The sequence below is a fragment of the Garra rufa genome, chromosome 4 (genome assembly GCF_049309525.1).
Source record: "Garra rufa chromosome 4, GarRuf1.0, whole genome shotgun sequence".
Taxonomy (NCBI): domain Eukaryota; kingdom Metazoa; phylum Chordata; class Actinopteri; order Cypriniformes; family Cyprinidae; genus Garra; species Garra rufa.
The window spans coordinates 53,681,256-53,688,020 of NC_133364.1; positions in this window are offsets into that span (position 1 = coordinate 53,681,256).

A 6,765-nucleotide genomic window follows, 5' to 3' on the forward strand; every position below is an offset into this window, starting at 1 on the left:
GCTCAACAGGTGAAATTAAAATCATGTAGTTAATAAAATTAATAGTTTTAGGTAATGGTGATAGCCCTGGGTCATAGTTGTCGCTAATAGTATTTTCTATTTGTTTTTCTTAGTTTCAGAAAGACATACAAGCTGGAAGATGATTATGGCTTCTTTCTTTAAGAAAGTACGTAAGACTGCAAAGCTCTCCTTCTGCTGCTCCCAGCACACAATAGACCCACAGTTAGACAACTCTACACCAGACGTCAACTTGTTCATCCCTGAGGACGGTGTGGAGAGACTGGAATTGAGTGGAGCCGCTTGTGCCTCCTCAGCCAGAGCTGGATGATCCTGAGCCGTCACCTGTCCCAGAGTCCTTAGACTTTGTCCCATCCAATGGTAAGCCTATGATCATAATAACAACAACAAGATACATTTTACTGAAGCAAAAATTTGTTTTCAATTAAGTTCATTTAATTTAGCTAGCTAGCACCATCTCTTGAACATGTCAACAGCGCGGGTCATCATGCGTCAGGCTGTGCAAGCAGTTCAGCTCTGCGTTGAGCATGGTGTTTTTCATAATGATATTCATCCAAAGAATATCTCATTGAGAAAACACACTTTGGAGCTCAAGTTGATAGACTTTGGCTGCGTTCAGGTACTTTGTAGTAATGGCTACAATCACAGGCATTATAAAATAAAATGAAATAAACAGCTAAGACTCTGTACAACCATCAGTGTTCACATATCTGCTTTTGTTTGAACCACTTTTTCAGTTTTGTTTGAAAAATATTCAACTGTGTTTGCATTTTCAATTCAACTGGCAAACCGTTCCATAACAATGTACCTTGAACTGAAAATGTAGATTTTTTTTTACATTTTTTACATTTTAATAAGAGATGAATTTATAAAATTTTCAAAATTAAGCAAACTATGTTTTTGTAAAATGTTACAGTGATGCCATCTGGTTGGTTTCTTATCCAAAACTTTTAGTGTTTGTTTATATAAGGATCTAACAGGTTTAATAGTCAGTTGAGAAACCTGACTCCAGACAGTCACAGTGTGTAAAAATCATTGCATGCATGTATAACTTCGCTGCTTTAAAAGATATATATGGTCTAATCATGTAAAAACAATTCAGATTTGTTCTGATTGTTCTACACAGCTTCTTAACATGCATACTAAATTTCAAATGAGAATCTAAAATAACACCTCAATATGTCAAATTATTAACTGTTTCAATTTCCTTTTGATTGATCTTAATTATAAAACCACTCATTTCCTTCTTTCAAAACACATTGAGACTATTTTTGTACAATTCAGGGTCAAACAACTGTTCTGTAACCGCTGTGACACACCAATCATTTCATTTGTTAATATTTCTGCAGCTAAACTTGGAGTCTTTGCAGATACATAAATGACTGTGTCATCTGCATATAACTGACATTTTGTTTGCTTACAACAGTTTGGAAAATCATAAGGAAAACAACAATGGGCCCAAAATTGACCCTTGAGGGAGACCCATCTTATTACTTCGTAAAGCTGATCGTGAATTATTAATTTTAACACACGGATATCAGGATTGTAAATATGATCTAAACCAATTCATTGCCTGCTGGGAAAAGTTGAATACATTTAATTTGTGGAGGAGAATGTCATGATTCACAGTATCAAATGCCTTTTTTTGAGATCTAAAAACACTGCACCTACTACATTACCTTTATCTAAAGATTCCTTAATAAATTCTGTGCGATAGCAGTTTGCCATTTCTGTTCAAAAAAACTGTTTTATTGAGTCAATATAACAAGGTATGGGAATCAGGGAGGTTACCAGTTGAATGGAAGCATGGGATAATAGTTCGAATAACAAAACCTGGTAAGGACCCTTCACAACCAACAAGTTATAGACCAATAGCACTGACGTCAAATTTATGCAAGATAATGGAACGTATGGTTATGAATAGATTGGTATATGTGCTAGAGAAGGAGAATCTTTTATCATATCACCAAAGTGGTTTTAGAAAAGGAAGAAATACCATGGATTCTGTTTTACATCTTGAAAATGAGATAAGAAAGGCGCAAGTAAATAAAGAAGTAGTGATTACAAGCGTACGCTATGATGTGAAAAGAAGGTCTTTTAATTAAACTAGAAGAAATGAAAGTAAAGGGAAGAATGTACAACTGGATAATGAATTTTTTAAGTAAGAGAACTATTCAGGTGAGAGTGGGATCTGCACTATCCTCTGTACATGAAATGGAGAATGGTACACCTCAGGGAAGTGTTTGTAGCCCAATTCTTTTTAACATAATGATCAATAATATCTTTAATCAAATTGATATGGGTATAGGGAGGTCTTTATATGCTGATGACGGAGCATTATGTAAAAGGGGACGTAACATAAAGTATGTGGAAAAATGTATACAGTCAGCTGTGGGAAAAGTAGAAAATTACAAATAAATACAAATATACCCCAGCGACTTAAGACTGGTTTTGTGGTCCAGGGTCACATATACAAAAAGTGACAGATAAGTGCAAAAAGGTACTTAATGTGATGCGATGCTTGGCAGGATTAGATTGGCAATCCCTTAAAAGCATTTACTGTGCACTGATCAGAGCAACTATGGATTACGGATGTATGGTCTACAGCTCAGCATCCAAATCCCAACTTAAAAAAACTAGACAGTATTCAATCGCAAGCTTTAAGAATATGCTGTGGAGCAATGAAAACTTCACCAAATATAGCTGTGCAAGTAGAAATTAATGAGTTGCCACTAGAGTTAAGAAGATTAAAATTAAGGATGAGATATTGGGTTAGTGTTAAAGGACATTTAGGTGAACACCCAGTAAAAAGTGTATTGAGGGAATGTTGGCAATATGAGCAGAAAAAAATGATAAGTTTTGGCTGGATTGTAAACAAGGTAGCCCAGAGTATAGGAATTAATAACATTAGTATAGCACCTACGGTAGTAGTGTCAGCCATTCCGCCCTGGTTTTTTCACATGCCTTCAATCAATTTACAATTACTCAGAAAAAATAATAAAGAAATGATCAAGTTAGAAAGCCCAGAAGTACAGGATTATATTGAAAAAACATATCAAAGTGAAATTCAAATTTACACAGATGGATCAAACGATCTGGAATCAGGGATAACAGCAATTTATATTTCTTTCTTTAAAATTGAAATATTAAAGAGACTATCTAACAATTTATCCATTTTTTCATCAGAATTAATAGCAATATCTCTGGAATTGCAATGGATAAAGGAAGTACAGACAAAGAGAAATGTCATATGACTCATTAGCAACCTTAGATAGTTTGATTAGTGGAATATCATCAGCTAGACAAGATATGGTATATGAAGTATTACAAAGCTTGTTCAGGTTAAAACAAAATGGAATAACAGTCAAATTTCTGTGGATTCCATCACACATAGGAGTTAACGGAAATGAGAAGGCAGATCAACTGGCAAAAATGGCTTTAAAAAAGTCAGAAATTGAAGTAAAGGTTACATTAAGCAAATCAGAAGTTAAAAGTATGATAGCATGCAAAGTAAGGAAAAATGGCAAAAGGAATGGGAACTTGAACCAACTGGGAGACATTTATACAAGATACAAGGAAAAGTTGGAAAAACAAGGAAAAGTTTTGGAAATAGGAAGGAAGATGTAGTGATCACTAGAATGCGTATAGGGCATTGTTTTTTAAATAAATCATTATACAGAATAGGAAAACATAAAAATGGGAAATGCGACAAGTGTGGACAGGATGAAAATATTGAACAGTAATAATGGAATATGAGGCTTACGGAAGACAAAGGTTCCAGTTAGCTAAGGCATTAGATAAGTTGGGGATAGGCAAAATATCAATGCAGGTGAAGCTAGGAGATGGATCAAAACAAATTGAAATGTTCTACGAATTATTTATTTTTCTGAAAGAAACTGGTTTGATTAATAGAATTTAACTTATGCTGATACATAAACACAAGTAAAATTATTTTTTTTCCAATCCAATCATCAAGTGTTCCACACTCCTATCCAGTAGGTGACGGGAATGCACCTCTTAAGTTGGTTTGCCAACCGCCATTAAACCCCACAAGAAGAAGAAGTAGTGGCGGTAAAAGGACAAAAGAGAAATTCTGCACCATTAACTTGACAAAAAGGTTAGTATATTATTTCTGTTTTATGAAAAACTAAGCAACTTTAAGATGTCTTCACTTGTTAACAGCAAACTAACAATATTCATCGTGTTTTTCATGTCGGTAGCTTTTTTTTTTCCTCTGACTGACGGCCGGAGCGCCACCATAACAGTGAAAACATCAACTGGTGAGTAAGTTAAGGTGACCTATATTAGTCGAAATAAACTTAAAATTACCCTTGTTAAACCGAGAAACACGTTTGTACATTCTGCTGTATTTTAATGCAAGTTACTCAACCTTAACAGCTAACTGAGGTGAAATACTGAGGTAAAGTGCATTAGACAACACCACTGTTTCTGTTGCGATTTTAAACAGTATTTTCAGGCCCTTTTTTGTTTGTTATTTTCAAGTTTCTGGATGAGGTGTATTCTGGATCCTCTTCTTGTGAATGAGTGCCACAGTATCGATGAATACATTATCTGGTAAGCTAACGTCAGAAAGCCAAAGTCGACAAACTTAACGTTAGTCACAGAGCAGCACAATATCTTTTCAACGCTGCCTCTTTATAGCTAGCAGGTTAATTCTCTTCAAATGATGTTTAAGAAATAAATGTGTGTATCCATGTCGTATGTAATTTTATAGACGTTCCCTAAATTCAGTGACAGACGTGACATAAACAGCGCTAACATAAACCACTGAGGTAAAACTGAAACACCGCTGTTAAGTGCATCTTTTGTATTTTATTTTCAAGTTTGTGGTCTCGTGGTCATGTCGTCTGCATCGGAGGTGTATTGGAGTCTTTTCTGGTGCCGTCGTAGCGGTGCAAACAACAGGTGAGCTTTTGCTTTCATCAACTTAAATGTTAATGTTACTAAATTAGCCACAGGCTGCTATTCTCCACTGACTCGCAGAACGGGTTAACTTTTTAAAGAGAGTAACGGGCTAGCAATATATTAATATAGCAAGTTTTGCTTATAAATGTTTATTTTATTAAAAATGTAAATTTTATTACTGTACTGTTTTATTACTGTACTGTACTGTACTGTACTGTATTACTGTTGAGGTGTGGAGTTCGACCGGAGCTTGGCAGCGCAAGAAGTTCACGGGAATGTTACCGCTGGCTCCGGCTGGTTAGCCCCAACACCGGCGTTTCATCTCCTTGCCCCCGCCGTGGAAAACCATCTACCCGGTGCTGCGTCCAAGGAAATCTCCGTCTGCCGACTTCAACGTACTGTTGGATTGCAGGGCAATGGTTCTCAGATGGTTTTCATCATACCTCACAAACAGATCCTTTTCAGTTATGCTTAATGACTTCTCCTCCTCAGCCGCCCCTCTGTTATCCGGTGTCCCTCAAGGATTCATTCTTGGTCCTATTCTTTTCTCGATTTATATGCTGCCACTTGGTCAACTCATCTCCAATCACAATGTCCGTTTTCACTTTTATGCAGATGACCTTCAGATCTACTTTCCCGTGGTTCTGAGGAACCGTTCTGCACTGGACCCTCTCAATAACTGCATTAACAACATCAGACAATGGCTTTCCCAGAATTTCCTTCACTTGAATGAAGGAAAGACTGAGTACATCCTGTTCACCCCAGACTCACCAAACAGTTCCCCCAGTTTTGGTCCTCCAACACCTCAGTTTGTTCCGGCAGTGCGCAACCTGGGTGTTATTTTTGACAGTGGTATGAATTTTGGAAAACAGATAAGTGCTGTCGTGAAGGCAAGCTTTTACCAGCTAAGGCTCCTCAGTAAGGTCAAACCATTCCTGTCCCGAGCTGACCTTGAAAAGGCTGCCCATGTCTTCATCAGCTCGCGGATTGACTACTGCAATGCCCTCTACAGTGGACTTAATCAATCACTCCTCAATCGGCTTCAACTGGTACAAAACGCTGCAGCACGTCTCCTCTCCAACACCTCCAAACACTCTCACATCAGCCCAGTCCTCCGCTCTCTCCACTGGCTCCCAGCCAGCAATGACATGTGGGGCCCAGATGAGGGCTTCATGGGCGGCAAATGTGGGACCCATTATGGGCTTGCACCCGGGATCCACATTGGGGCCAGCCGTGGAAGCCCAGACGTACTAAAAGTGGGACCTGTAAGGGTACTGCATGGCTCTTAACTGGGCAATTCATGCCAAACCCATTTGGGCCCCACCTGCCCAAAGGGGTTTAAAGTGGGTTTGCACCCAGGATCCACATGGGGGCCAGCCGTGGATGCCCAGATGGGTTTTATGTGTGATCTGTAAGGGTCTTATGTGGGTCTTAACCAGGGAATACATGTCAGATCCATTTGGGGCCCACCAGTCTGAAGGGGTTTAAAGTGGGTTTGCACCCAGGATCCACATGGGGGCCAGCCGTGGATGCCCAGATGGTTTTTAAGTGGGATCTGTAAGGGTCCTATGTGGGTCTTAATCGGGCAATTCATGACAGACCCATTTGGGCCCCACCTGCCCGAAGGGGTTTAAAGTGGGTTTGCACCCGGGGTTCCACATAGGGGGCCAGCCAACGCCCAGGAGGACCGCCCCCCCCCCCCCCGAGATGTGCTGGAACCCCCCAGCCCACCCCCTCCCGACCATTTCTTTTACAGTGTAAAACCAAATTGTTACTGTTATTTTACAAATCATTACAATAAAAAACCTTCAATAAAGTGTC